The following is a 13,858-nucleotide window of genomic DNA, read 5'->3' as shown; positions in this document are numbered from 1 at the left end:
TTGTGATATCTTTGTCTGGTTTTGGTATCAGGGTGAAAGTGGTCTTGTAGAATGAGTTTGGGAGTGTTTCTTCCTCTGTAATTATTTGGAAGAGTTTGAGAAGGATAGGTGTTAGCTCTTCTCTAAATGTTTGATAGAATTCACTTGTGAAGCCATCTGGTTCTGGACTTTTGTTTGTTGGAAGATTTTTAATCACAGTTTCCATGTTATTACTTGTGATTGGTCTGTTAATATTTTCTGTTTCTTCCTGGTTCAGTCTTGGAAGGTTATACTTTTCTAAGAATTTGTCCATTTCTTCCAGGTTGTCCATTTTACCGAGGCTTGATTTGTGACCCAAGATATTATCTATCCTGGAGAATGTTTTGTGTGCACTTGAGAAGAAAGTGTATTCTGCAACTTTCAGATGGAATGTCCTATAAATATCAGTTATGTCTGTCTGGTCTAATGTGTCATTTAAGGCTTGTGTTTCCGTATTAATTTTCTGTCTGGATGATCAATCCATTGGTATAAGTGGAGTGTTAAATTTCCCCACTCTTATGGTGTTACTGTCAGTTTCCCCTTTTATGGTTGTTAGCATTTGCCTTATGTATTGAGGTGCTCCTCTGTTGGGTTCATAAATATTTACAATTGCTATATCTTCTTCTTGTATTGATCCCTTGATCATTATGTAGTGTCCATCCTTGTCTCTTGTGACAGTCAATATTTTAAAGTCTATTTTGTCTGATATGAGTACTGCTACTCCAGCTTTCTTTTGATTTCCATTTCATAGAATATCTTTTTCCATCCCCTCACTTTCAGTCTGTATGTGTTCCTGGGTCTGGAGGGGGTCTCTTGTAGACAATATATATACAGGTCTTATTTTTGTATCCATTCAGCCAGTCTATGTCTTTTGGTTGGAGCATTTAATCCATTTACATTTAAGGTAATTATTGATATATATGTTCCTATTACCATTTTCTTATTTGTTTTGGGTTTGTTTTTATAGGTCTTTTTCTTCTCCTGTGTTTCCTGCCCAGAGAAGTTCTTTCAGAATTTGTTGTAAAGCAGGTCTGGTGGTGCTGAATTCTCTTAGCTTTTGCTTGTCTGTAAAGCTTTGATTTCTCCGTCAAATGTGAATGAGAGCCTTGCTGGGTAGAGTAATCTTGGTTGTAGGTTTTTCCCTTTCATCACTTTGAATATATCCTGCCACTCCCTTCTGGCCTGCAGAGTTTCTGCTGAAAGACCAGCTGATAACCTTTTTGGGGATTCCCTTGTACGATATTTGTTGCTTTTCCCTTGCTGCTTAAAAATATGTAACGCTTTGCTAATTTGCATGTCATCCTTGTGCAGGAGCCATGCTAATCTTCTCTGTATCGTTCCAATTTTAGTATATGTGCTGCCAAAGCGAGCACTCATTGCTGTTTTAGAAGTATAACTATTGCTTCATTTCAGTTCTCAGTAGCCATGACATTTTAACCACTCGTAACACCCTCAAGTTTATTTAGTGGTGTTTTATGTTTAAGTTGAAATCAACTATGATTTCTACAACATTAATGTTTGAGAACCAGCAAACCCATTCCAAATATGGTTATTTCAGCTTTATTTAGGTTCATATACTTTAGTATTTTTAGCATTTCCCCCAAATTAGTGTGTGTGTGTGTGTGTGTGTGTGTGTGTGTGTAATATACTTCAACTATTATGAACATTTCTACTTAAACACAGGAGTTTTACTGTATATTTTTCTAAAAACAAATTTATACTTTACTGTTATCTTCTGTTTTAGTCAAGTATTCTTATTAGCGATTTTAAGCAAATTAGTCAGAATTTGGGATATGATTTGGGAAAATAGATGGACATCAGGTCACTCAATATGCTCAGGTTTCATTGAACTCAGCTGGTTTCAGTTCAGAACCTCATGTCCACTCTTAGTCTGCCTTGCTTCTGTAAGTCCAAATTCTTTGATGTTCATTCTCTGCAGACATTAACTCTCAAGTCTTCTGCTGAAGGGGCAATTACCTGGTTGCACGGGCTGGAGAGGGGTTCATAAGCTAACTTAATATAGTGTTTAAACCATCCTGTTTTCAGTCTCACATTATACGATTTCCTTCCTAGACATCTGGAACCTAGATTTACTGAGTCTCTGGAGTTCCTCTTAATAAAATTATGGTTTTCCCTCTTTTATTATATAGAATTCAGCTTTCTCTGCTCCGATGAATTTTTTTAACATTTGTCCTTCACTTTCCCATCCTCAGGATTTTGTTGACATCTTTTGTGTTCTCTTGGCCAATATACATGTACATATATTATTGTTTCTTTTACCTCATTTAACTAGAGTTCAGAGGGAGCAGAGGCACACGTGTGTCTAAAATGATGTTTTGATTTTTTTTTTTAAATTATCGTAAGAACACTTGACATGAGGTCTACTCTCTTAACAAAATTTTAGTTGCACAACACAGTGTTGTTAATTATAGAAGTAATGTTATGCAGTAGATCTCTACAACTTATTCATCTTGTATAACTGAAACTATATCTTTTTAATAGCAACTCCCCCTCCCCTTCCATCCAGCCCCTGGAAACCACCTTTCTACTCTGTTTCTAGGAGTTTGACTGTTGTAAATATCTTATATAAGTGGAATCGTGCAATATTTGTCCTTCTGTGATGGGCATGTTTCACTTAGCATAATGTCCCTCAGGTTCATCCATGTTGTTTCATATGGCCAGATTTCCTTATTTTTTAAGGCTGAATAATTGCATTGTATGTGTATACCTCATTTTCTTTATCAGTTCATCCATTGATGGATATTTAGTTGTTTCCACATCTTGGCTACAGTGAATAATGCTATAATGAACATGGGGATGCAGATATTCTTCAGAAATCAGCTTTAAATTATTTTGGATTATACCTAGAAGTGGGATTGCTGGATGATATGGTAATCTATTTTTAATTTTAGAGGAAACTTTATACTACTTTTTCTGTAGTGGCCACACCATTGTACATTCCCACCAACATTTTACAAGGGTTCCAGTTTCTCCACATCCTTTCCAACACTTATCTTAAAAAATTTTTCATATCTCTTTGCTGTTTTGATTTTCATTTCCCTAGCGACTAGTTATGTTGAGCATCTTTTCACATACCTTTTGGCCATTTGCATGTCTTCTTTGGAGAAATATCTATTCAGTAATTTACCCATTTTTTAATCAGGATATTTGTTTGTTTGTTTCTTTTTTGCTATTGAGTTGTAGAGGTCCTTTATATATTTTGGATATTAATCCTTTAGCATATATATATATATATATATATATATATATATATATATATATATATGTGTGTGTGTGTATATATATATATATACATATATATATATATATATAATTAGCAAATATTTTCTCCCTTTCTGTAGACTATCTTTCATTCTGTTGTTTGTTTCCTTTGCCATACAGAAGCTTTTTATTTTGATGTAGTCCAACTTGTTTATTTTTGCTTTTATTGCTTGTGCTTTTGGGGTGACATACAAAAAATCATTGTGTAGACCAATGTCATAAAGCTTGTCCTCTATGTTTTCTTCTAAGAATTTTAGATCTTACATTTAAATCTTTATTCCATTTTGAGGTGACTTTGTGTATTGTGTATGATGAGGGTTTATTTCATTCTTTTGCGTGTGAATATCCGGTGTTCACAACATCATTTGTTGAAGAGCTTATCTTTTCCCCAGTTACAATGGCATCAAATAGAATAAAATACTGAGAGATAAACTTAATCAATGAGCGTAAAGAGTTATACACTGAAAACTACATAACATTAATGGAAAAAATGAAGGAAGACACAAGTAAGTAAAGCTATCTCATGTTCATGAATTAGAAGAATTAATATTGTTAAAATGTCTGTACTACCCAAAACTATCTATAGATTCAATGCAATTTTTTATCAATAGCCCAATAATACTTTTTACAGAAATAGAAAAAATAATCCTAAAATTTTTATGATGCCACAAAAGACCAAAAACAGCCAAAGCAATCTTGAGAAAGAAGAACAAAGCTGGAGGCATCACACCTCCTGATTTCAAAATATTACACAGCTATAGTAATTAAAACAGATTAGTATTGGCATAAAGACAGGCATATAGACTAATGGAATAGAATAGAGAGCCCAGAAATAAGCCCATGCATACAGGGTCAACTGGTTTTCAACAAAGGTGTTAAAAAGTATTATTTTTCTTTTCCTGTCTTAGTCTCTATGTATTTGTGGAAGGCTGTAAATTAATATCTGCCATAACTGTTACATGTTCTTCCATTTCCTTCTGACATTTATTTTGTTTATTTTTCATAATTCCTGAAAAATCATGTAGCTATATTTGCACGTACTATCCACATCTATCCTCTAATATGCTGCTAATATGATAAGAATAAAACCCAAATATAATCTGTGTTTCCTTTTTAAAAATATATAATGAATTTCATTTGCATGTATAATGAATGGTACTCTCCTGTGTACACTAAAAGAGGTTATACTTGATCTGATATCTATGTTTCTGTCAAGGCTTGTCAGCTACCAACTTCCTTCTTTTCTCAATTTACTTTTGGTATATTAGACAATTTGTTATTTCTTGAACACATCTGGCTGACTCAATGGTTTGTGTAGACCTAGAATACCCTTTCCCTTGGGCTTGTTCCCCACTCATATTTCATAATTCCCTTGGAATATAGTCTCTATTGTTTTCTTTGATATCCCACAAGTAAAGCCAGTCACTCCCTCTTTTCTACCACTTTCTTCATTTGTGTATAACCTTACTTACAGTATTTATGGACAATAGCATTTATTTGTTTGCCTCACTTTCTACTAAACTGTGAATATTTATGTTCCCACATCTTGTAGTATTTATATTTTAAAGTACAACATTACTTGGTGAATGAAAGTAAATAAGTAAATAAGTGATTTACGATGCCTCACCGATAGTGCTCAAAGGCTAAATAAAATTGCTAAATTAGTGTCATTTCCTTGGTCTGTGGGAATGAATAATACCCAGCCAGTTTCAGTTTTAGAAATACAATACTCAAATATATGTATATAATATAAAAAAGGCTTTACTAGGTTAAAATATGTAGTATATTCATTTCTTAGATAATTCTATTTTTTAAATTGCAAGTTTATGTTAAATATTTTGTTAGCTAATTCCAGATTTGTTGTCATCTTCTTTATTAAATAAATCATATATGTATGTATACATATACGTGTACTCAAATCCATCACATACTCTCATGCCTAAAATATCTTCTATATCAATTTTGGATTGAAGTTTTATTTCAAAAGAAGACTATTCCTTTGATATCAATTTACTTTTGGATTATAATTTGACTTTCAATTAGGTAAGGATTGCCATTGTATAGGATAATAATAAATCTGTACTTTTGACCTTAGATTATTTGAAGTATTGATATCCATAGATATAAATTCAAATTCTACAAAACTAGGTCTTGCAATGTCAACAGATTGTTCATAAATTATATGTACACTGTGACATATAAAATAGAATGAAACAAGGGCTCATTACCTGGTATTTGTATAAACAACTTATCTATCTAAGACAATTTGCAACTTTTAAAAGGAAATTTTATGGTTATTTAGTACACTCACACTAGATTACACCAGTATTTATCAGTACAAGTCCATAGGCATGACCAAGGCCAACTAAGGCTAAGTAGGATGAAGATAGGAATGTGGGGATTGGAGACTGGTCTGTGTAACACACACTTGAGTTGAAGAGTATTCAAGTCTAGTGAGTAGACAGAATTACCTGGAAAAGTTTGGAATTGAGCACTTCTACTTACAAATAAGTTTTGTCAGTGAGTGTCAAATAGAGACAGATGAATAAAAGGGTAAAAATGTTAACCCACTGTCCAAAATCCAAATATAATTGTAATTTCAGAAGAAATAATTTTTTTAAAAAGGGGCATATGGACAAGGTAGGGAATGCATTGAGTTTAAAATTGCTTGGAAAGGCCATCTTCAGAGAAGATAATAATTGTTGCCTTCATGGTTCCGACCTGCCTTATCATCCCAATTCTTAATAAAACCCTTGCTTTAATTGTCATTATATAGAGGAAATATAAAGTTTTCTTGATAATTTAGTCGTTTATATTGAACTAAATTTTTTGTGACATATAAGTCTTCTGAGTGACACTGTTTATACATATACATAAACTCTACAAAGTTTACACAGATTTTTAAGGATGAAATGGAAATATAGGTGGGTATGCATGTACTTGCACACATGTGTATTAGATTCTTTAGATAAAAAAGCACAGCCAAAGATCAAAAATATAACTGATGTGTAGAGTTCATGTTTCTCCGTCTCCACTCTGATATTGCTTTAATTTTAATAGCAGTTACCTGTATATTTCATAATGCACACATCCAAAAAAAAAACAGATAAAAATATTGAGATTCCACATTTAAATTTTATAATTTAAACTGAGCTCCTTTTATTTCAAAATCTTTGGAGAGACAAGTTGAGGATGTGTTGACTAAAATGCTTATATTCAGCTGTTTGTACAGCAGAAACTAACACAACATTGTAAATCAACTGTACTCCGATAAAAATGAAAAAAATAATGACCTAGGGTTCCTTAAAAAATGCTTATGTTTGAAACAAAAACTGACATACAAAATACTGGATGTCTCCTTTTATTAAAAAATCGCAAATATGGTCAACAAAAACTCCCTATTTTTTGAGAGGAAAAAACTTTGTATCTCTCAAAGTAGACTGCTCATCATTAGAGAATGTCTATGTGTTTTGGTGTAATTCTGGTCCTATTTCCAGAAAGGGTCTGATATTAAAACTTTTGATAAGAGAAAGCTAGGAGATAAATCTCCCAAGCTCTAGGTACCTGAAGAGACTGACAAAAGCTTAGTAGCAACTCAAATTAAGACATTTCAACTTTTCAACTTCCCAGTATCCCACCTATCTGTACCAAATATTTCAGCAGGACTTTTGGTGACACAAGCAGTGTTATAATCCCAGTGAAAGTATTTTTTTTCTCAGCAGGAAATGGAAAAAAAAATACTTGGATTTAATATTCAGTGTTAGGCAGAAAGAAATAATACTGTATGATCTCACTTATATGTGGAAACCAAAAATAACAAATTATAGAAACAGAAATCAGATTAGTAGTTACCAGGAGCAGGATGAGGGAAATGGGTATTACTGGTCAAATGATATATACATTCAGTTATAAGATGACTGAGTTCTGAGGATGTAATGTACAGCATGGTAACTTAACAATACTGTATTGTATACTTGAAAGTTACTGACAGTAGATCCTAAAAGTTCTCACCACGCAGAGAAAAAGGTAACCATGTGAGGTGATGGATGTGTTAACTAATCTTATTGTGGTAATCACTTTGATGTGGGGTGTGTGTGTGTGTGTGTGTGTGTGTATGATCACATTGTATAACTTAAACTTGTTTAATGTTATATGTTAATTATATCTCAGTAAAGCTGGAAAAAACACTCATTGAGCACATTTTAATTTTATTTAAATATATTTTAATATACATGTAGGCATACAAGAAACTTATTATTAAGATTATTTAAATATACAAAAATATAATTAGCTTAATTCTTCTAATTAAGCATGAGTATCTTCCTCATGCTGTGATTTGCACTGCATAAATTATATCCCTTTAATCAAATGACCTGTTTGCCCTCTAAAAAAGTCTTTCACATATTTTGTTTTTTTCACATATCTCTCTTCTAACCATACACTGACAAGCTCTGTCAAACAACAAATAATTTTAAGTCAGGGAATCTACAATTTTTAAGGCCTATTTTAAGGGATCATTTTTCCCAGTGTTTTTCATTGGGAAGAGAAGGTACCCTATCTATACTCTTGTTTTTTGCAAAACGTCTTAGGATGATGTATGAGTTAATTTTTAATTTACATCAGTAGATTTGTTGGCATTCTATTCTCATTTAGGCTGAGAGATCATTTGTTTCATGTAATATCTCTCAAAGAAAAAAAGTGTAGAAGTGAGACACACTCCACAAATACATTATGCTGGTAGAAAAAAATATATGTGTTCAAATTTAAAAAGAACAGTTATTCATTGCTCAAAGATTTTTTTGCTAGGGACCATATTGATTTGCACCTTCAATTTATTAATTGAAGGGATGTGAATGGCACTTGTCCTTGTGAAACGTTCAGTTAAAAATCAACATAACATTTTGTAAATAAGAATTCAAACGCTAATATTATTTTAACTTTGAAAACTCATTTTAAATATCTCATTATTTATAAATTTTGTAAAGTTTATTTGTACTTAAGAGAACTTTGACTATGTAGCTAATTAAGTTTCACTAAATATTATGAAATACATTTATAAATGTTCTTTTTCTGAACTTCAGCTGCCAAACAACAAATGCTCTTTTAAGTATTTTAAAAATCAATTTAATTGTTTCCCTAAATGTTGTAAAGTGCATATGTGTGTTTTATTTTAAGCACTCTCTCTAACAAACATATTGTACTCAAACACTTACATAGTCCTAATAAATCCCACAAATTAAATTTATAAATGCAGTTATTTATGTTTTCCTGAATACTCTATGTTTGCAAAGTTAGCTAAATTTTTATCTTAAAATCACTAGTCTAAAATAAATTAACAAGTATTATTATTTGGAATAAAAATATCTGTACCTATTTAATGTCAGATTATTTTAAACGTATTTTAAATACCAAATTTCCACACTTGTTGCTAAATTTATGAAAATACTGAAGATATAGATTTGATTTACTACACTTATATACTTTCTCAGGGTATTAAATCCTTACATGTTATACAATAGCAAGTGAATTTAGGGTTAGAATTACAGATCAGAATGGTTTGGTGTGAGTTTTCTAGTGTACTTAGATTGACTAGAAATCAGATTTTTGGTCAGACAATTGACTGTAGAACTACAGGTATCTAGCATGACTTCCCTGTGATCACAAGAAACAGGCTGAGCCTGGCTATAATCTCTGTGCCAGTGTGGAGCTAAATATAGTATGGAAAACCAGGATTCCTTTCACAGCCTAAGTCCTTTGACTTCAGCTGTAATCCTTTTTTTTAAACTGCTTTGGACTTTATCTCCTAATTAGTACAGATGAACCACAGGAACTCTAGTCTAGGATGCTTTACCATATTATTAGATTTAAGTAACTTTTTTAACATTGATTCAATTTTTAAAATATTTGAATCATATCTGTTCTTAAAAAATGTATTCTGTAACCTATATTGGCAAGAATCTCACTTGTACAAAAGTATAGTTTTTGTCTTCTTATATCTTAGTTATTAATCTGGACATTTTCACATGTTAATAAGCTTAAAAAATATTTAACATTATAAAAAGTTAAAGAAATAATGGTTTCATGGATAACACTATGACTCTATCATGACTACTGGGAACTAATTATTAAAATGTGTTATGTATGCCTCACTGTTTTCAAGTCTTCCTCTCCTCACAAACACAAACACAAACACCTTCTTTCCCACTGAAACTGATTTTTAAAAATAACTAATACTTACAAAATATCCTAGCAAGTTTTTAGCCATTAAACAGTGCATAGGCTCTCTGGATACCAGCCCCATTCTTTTTTTTTCTTCTTTTTTTCTTTTTTAATTTTAATTTTTATTTATTTTTGGCTGTGTTGGGTCTTCGTTTCTATGCGAGGGCTTTCTCTAGTTGCAGCAAGCGGGGGCCACTCTTCATCGTGGTGCGCGGGCCTCTCACTATCGCGGCCTCTCCCGTTGCGGAGCACAGGCTCCAGACGCGCAGGCTCAGTAGCTGTGGCTCACGGACCCAGTCGCTCCGCGGCATGTGGGATCTTCCCAGACCAGGGCTCGAACCCGTGTCCCCTGCATTGGCAGGCAGATTCTCAACCACCGCGCCACCAGGGAAGCCCCCAGCCCCATTCTTGAAAGGTTTCTTTGTTTCCCGTGATTCCACCCTTTTCTTTCTGAAAACTTCAGGTTATTTTCCCCAATCTCTTCAATGATGCCGTCTCTTAAAAATGTATTAAGTACTAGTATTCCTGAAAATTCTGGTTTGGCACTCCTTCAATCCCAATCACCATCTACCTAGTTGAGATACATATTGAGAAAGACAAACCAGTGCCTGATATGCAGGAGCTTGGCTGGCGCTGTCATTCAGACCCTGGTATTACTATGGTTTGGCACTCACAGTTAGGTCCTGGTATTCTCTTGCTGAGCAGAAACAATTTCATAGAACAGCAAGATCAGATAAAGCTACTCTGTGACCATAATGAATCAAGACAAAAGTAAAAACACTTACAGGGATGCATGAACACAGGTAAAACTGGAATATTTTCCATGCCACAAAATGCCAGGTATACCTACCTCTACCATAGCTAAAATGAGTCACTGGTTGTTCCTTTACCAATTACAACTTTAGTGAAGCTCTAATCTCCCTTCCCTATAGATAAGATTTTTAAAGATACCTAATCATAGTTTTCCCTTTACTGCCCAACACCATCTCATACAGAGAAAAGCACTGCTGTCATTAATCTTCCCCATACTCACGTAACACAAGTCCAGATCCTTTAATAAGTCTTTTTAACATCCACTTACTGAGGTGGTCCATGGTTCCCCATGGTGTGTGTAATCCTTTTCTGCGAAGAGTAATCAATTCAACTTGTTTAGTAACAGGTGTGGTTGGAAGTGATTGACGATATCTGTAAAACTCCATGCTTTTACATGTATGCTTTTACACCTGTATGTTTAGGACTCCAAAAAATATAGCCCAAGCAAAAACTCTTATCTAAAGGTAAAAATTCACTTAATTGTCATTTGCTAGACTTTTTTTTACCTACATGTTTCTCGGACATACCAATTTCAACATCCCCAAATTAAACAAATTATCTCCTCCAGAGAAGCGCTTTCTCTAATTTTCCTATCCTGTTGAAGAAACCTCTTCTTTAGCCAGAAACCCAAAAAGTAGCTTCGACAGCCACCTAACTCACTACATGCAACTTTCATTCTTTTGGACTTCCAAATATCTACTTTTATTTTACATTGCCACTGGTGCTTCTCAAATTCAGGTCCTCATTATTTCTTATCACGGTAGCCAACTGACAATACTAATTCATGTACAGTATCATTTTGTTCCTATCATGTCAGATGCCCAAGTGATCTTTCTAAGAGTCTAAACCCATCAGGTCACTTCTTTACATAAAATCCTTCAATTTCTTCTCAAGCTTACAAGATTAAATTCGAATCTCTTAGGAGAATTTGCAAGCAAAATCATTATCAGGGCTTTGCCTACTTCATTAGCTTTATCTTAAGCAATTTACAAAAGAACATTTCAGACCAGTGGTACTGCACTTTCTATACACTCACATCGTTATCCTTATGAATCTGTTTTCTAATTACATTTTACTGAAATATAACTAACATAGAACAAAATTCAAAGATCCTAAGTGTTCAGTTTGATGAGTTGTGACGTTTGTCTACACCCTTGTACCACCACATAAAATAAGAAAATTTTGTCATGCCCCTTTTTAGTTTACTTTACTTTGACTCAGCAACTGCTTTCTAATTTTTGTCACATTAAATAGTTTTGATTGTTCTTGGACTTCATATAAATACAGTATGGACTCTTTTAGTTGAGCTTCTTACATTTAATAAATTATATAAGGGATTCATTACTTAGTGACTACATTGGGAAGCAATTCAATATTTTTGTATGGATCTATTTTTGGACACTGTATGCAATTTCAAAACTTTATTTTTATATTTTTTGTGATACTACACCGTCTTAATGAAACTTTGTACCAAGGCTTGAAATGAAGTGATTTAAACCCTCTAATTTTATTTTTGATTATATAATGTTAAAGATATTTTAGGTCCTTTGCATTTCCTTATCAAACTTAAAATGAACGTGTCAGTTTTAAAAAAAAAGTCTGTTAGAATTTAATTATGAGTGCATTGAATCTATAAAACAATATTGAAGAATAGATATCATAATAATGTTGAATCCTCCAATCCATGAGTATAGTATATCTCTTCATATAGTTAGGCTTCTGTAGAGTTTTGTCAACAGTATTTTATAGATTTCAAGACAAAGAGTTTAAATTTTGAAAAATTAATTGCCAATTATTTGATTTTTTGAGGCTATTTTAAATAATTGTTTAATTTTATATTTCAGTTGTGACTAATATATAGATCATATATTTTTTTTCTTTTATGGCTTAATCTTGTATGTTTTTCTTGTATGTCTTGATTCTGATAAATTGGTTTACTTTAGATTGCTGTTGATTCTACAATGTTGTCTACATATACAATGATGCTGTTGCTAAATAATTAGAATTTTGGTTCTTCCTGTCTCATCTTTATTACTTTTATTTATGTGTTTTTGCCTATTTGAACTTCCTAGTTTCCCCAGTACAAGTTTGAACATAAGTAATGATAAGGCTTCCTTTCCTTGGCCCCAGTATGAAAGGCAACATACTCAGTCTCTCCTCAAGGTATTAGCTGTAGGTTTTACAAATATTCTCTTTATTTAGTTAGCAATGCTTCCTTCTATTTGTATTTGCTAAAGATTTTTATCATGAATGGGTGTGAATATTGCCAAATGTTTTTTTTTTTCTTTATCTTACTTCTTGTAACTCCCCCATATCAGGCTTAGGGCTCTTTCTATAGGAATGGCTCAGTTCAGTATTTCATACTTTAGACCAAGGGTCCCTCTCAATGATTTTGGCAAAAAAGTGAAACAAGGGGCCAGAATCACATAAAGACTCTTGTAGTTTTTTGATCTTACATATCACTTATATTTTGCCTTCTGGAATATGAAAATAGAATTTTTACAAACCTCAGTTGAAGGCTAATAGTTAAAAAAATATATTGTAAATTTATCTGCCAATTCGGTTCCTGTGGCAACATGGATGAAAAACTCCAAATTGAGCTAAATCACTTCTGTCTACTATTAATACATTAAGTTGGAAGTATGCAGTTGATAAAGGCCTAGTGGTACTTGCCTCAAACATTAGAGCAAGCTAGATGCTAGAAAAGATACATTTTCATTTCTCTCAAATGACAAATCTAGTACCTTTATTCTACAACTACCAATCTCCTTGTTTTCTGTGATTAATGACATGATAGACCCACTGTCCCAGTCAGTGGATGTCTGTATAGTTCATCACCTCAACACTTCCTCCCCCTGCCCAAAAATACATTTATAAACTGTGATCCTACTCTAGGGATTTTCTTTTATAGCAGATAAGCAGATAGTCTTTCATACATTTACCTGATATTTAAATATAAATACACAGAGAGAGATAGATTGTGGTATCTTAAATACTGGTCTGCCTTCCACTAAAGTGCCTATATTGTATGTCTAATTCCCCCACCATTTTTGTTAACCCTCTACTTGTTCTGGTGTGTTCAAATCTAGCTACATCTCCCTTATTATGTTGCTGAAACTCAGAGTGCCTTTTCCTCTAGTAAAATGTAATTTTTCAAATACATTTTCTCATTATTAAGCCTATGTTGAATAATGTCATTTATCATTTATGTAGAGTTTTTATATGAAAGTAGGATATAAAGTGAATTTCCATTTATCATGTATTGATATCTTTACACATAGTATTTTATTTTAAACACTCAAGAGTTTTGAAGAAGTCCTCTCTGCACTATAGCAAGGAAGAGCTAGAAAAGTTGTTAATGAAAATATTTAACTTTATTAGTTTAAAAATTTAATGGAATACAAGTAGTGTATATATATTTTCTCTATTTTTTCAAGGTATCTGTTCTTTTTACATTTTGCAAGCTCAAGTCAAGATTTGCCTCATTTCACTGAATGAGAACTATGAATTTTATATGGTGTTAACT

General features: G+C 32.7%; 1 non-coding gene across 1 annotated transcript; it reads right to left on the bottom strand.

Annotated features, from left to right (window-relative positions):
* Positions 1-1,284: 1,284 nt before the first annotated feature.
* LOC114237038 (U6 spliceosomal RNA) lies at positions 1,285-1,391 on the bottom strand. Its single transcript, XR_003622841.1, has one exon. It is a non-coding gene; the product is annotated as a U6 spliceosomal RNA (small nuclear RNA).
* Between the last annotated feature and the right edge of the window lie 12,467 nt (positions 1,392-13,858).

Source organism: Balaenoptera acutorostrata, chromosome 6 (assembly GCF_949987535.1).
Source record: "Balaenoptera acutorostrata chromosome 6, mBalAcu1.1, whole genome shotgun sequence".
In the NCBI taxonomy this organism is placed as follows: Eukaryota; Metazoa; Chordata; class Mammalia; order Artiodactyla; family Balaenopteridae; genus Balaenoptera; species Balaenoptera acutorostrata.
The sequence above is the reverse complement of the archived record's forward strand: the minus strand, read 5'-3'. Positions and strand labels throughout refer to the sequence as shown.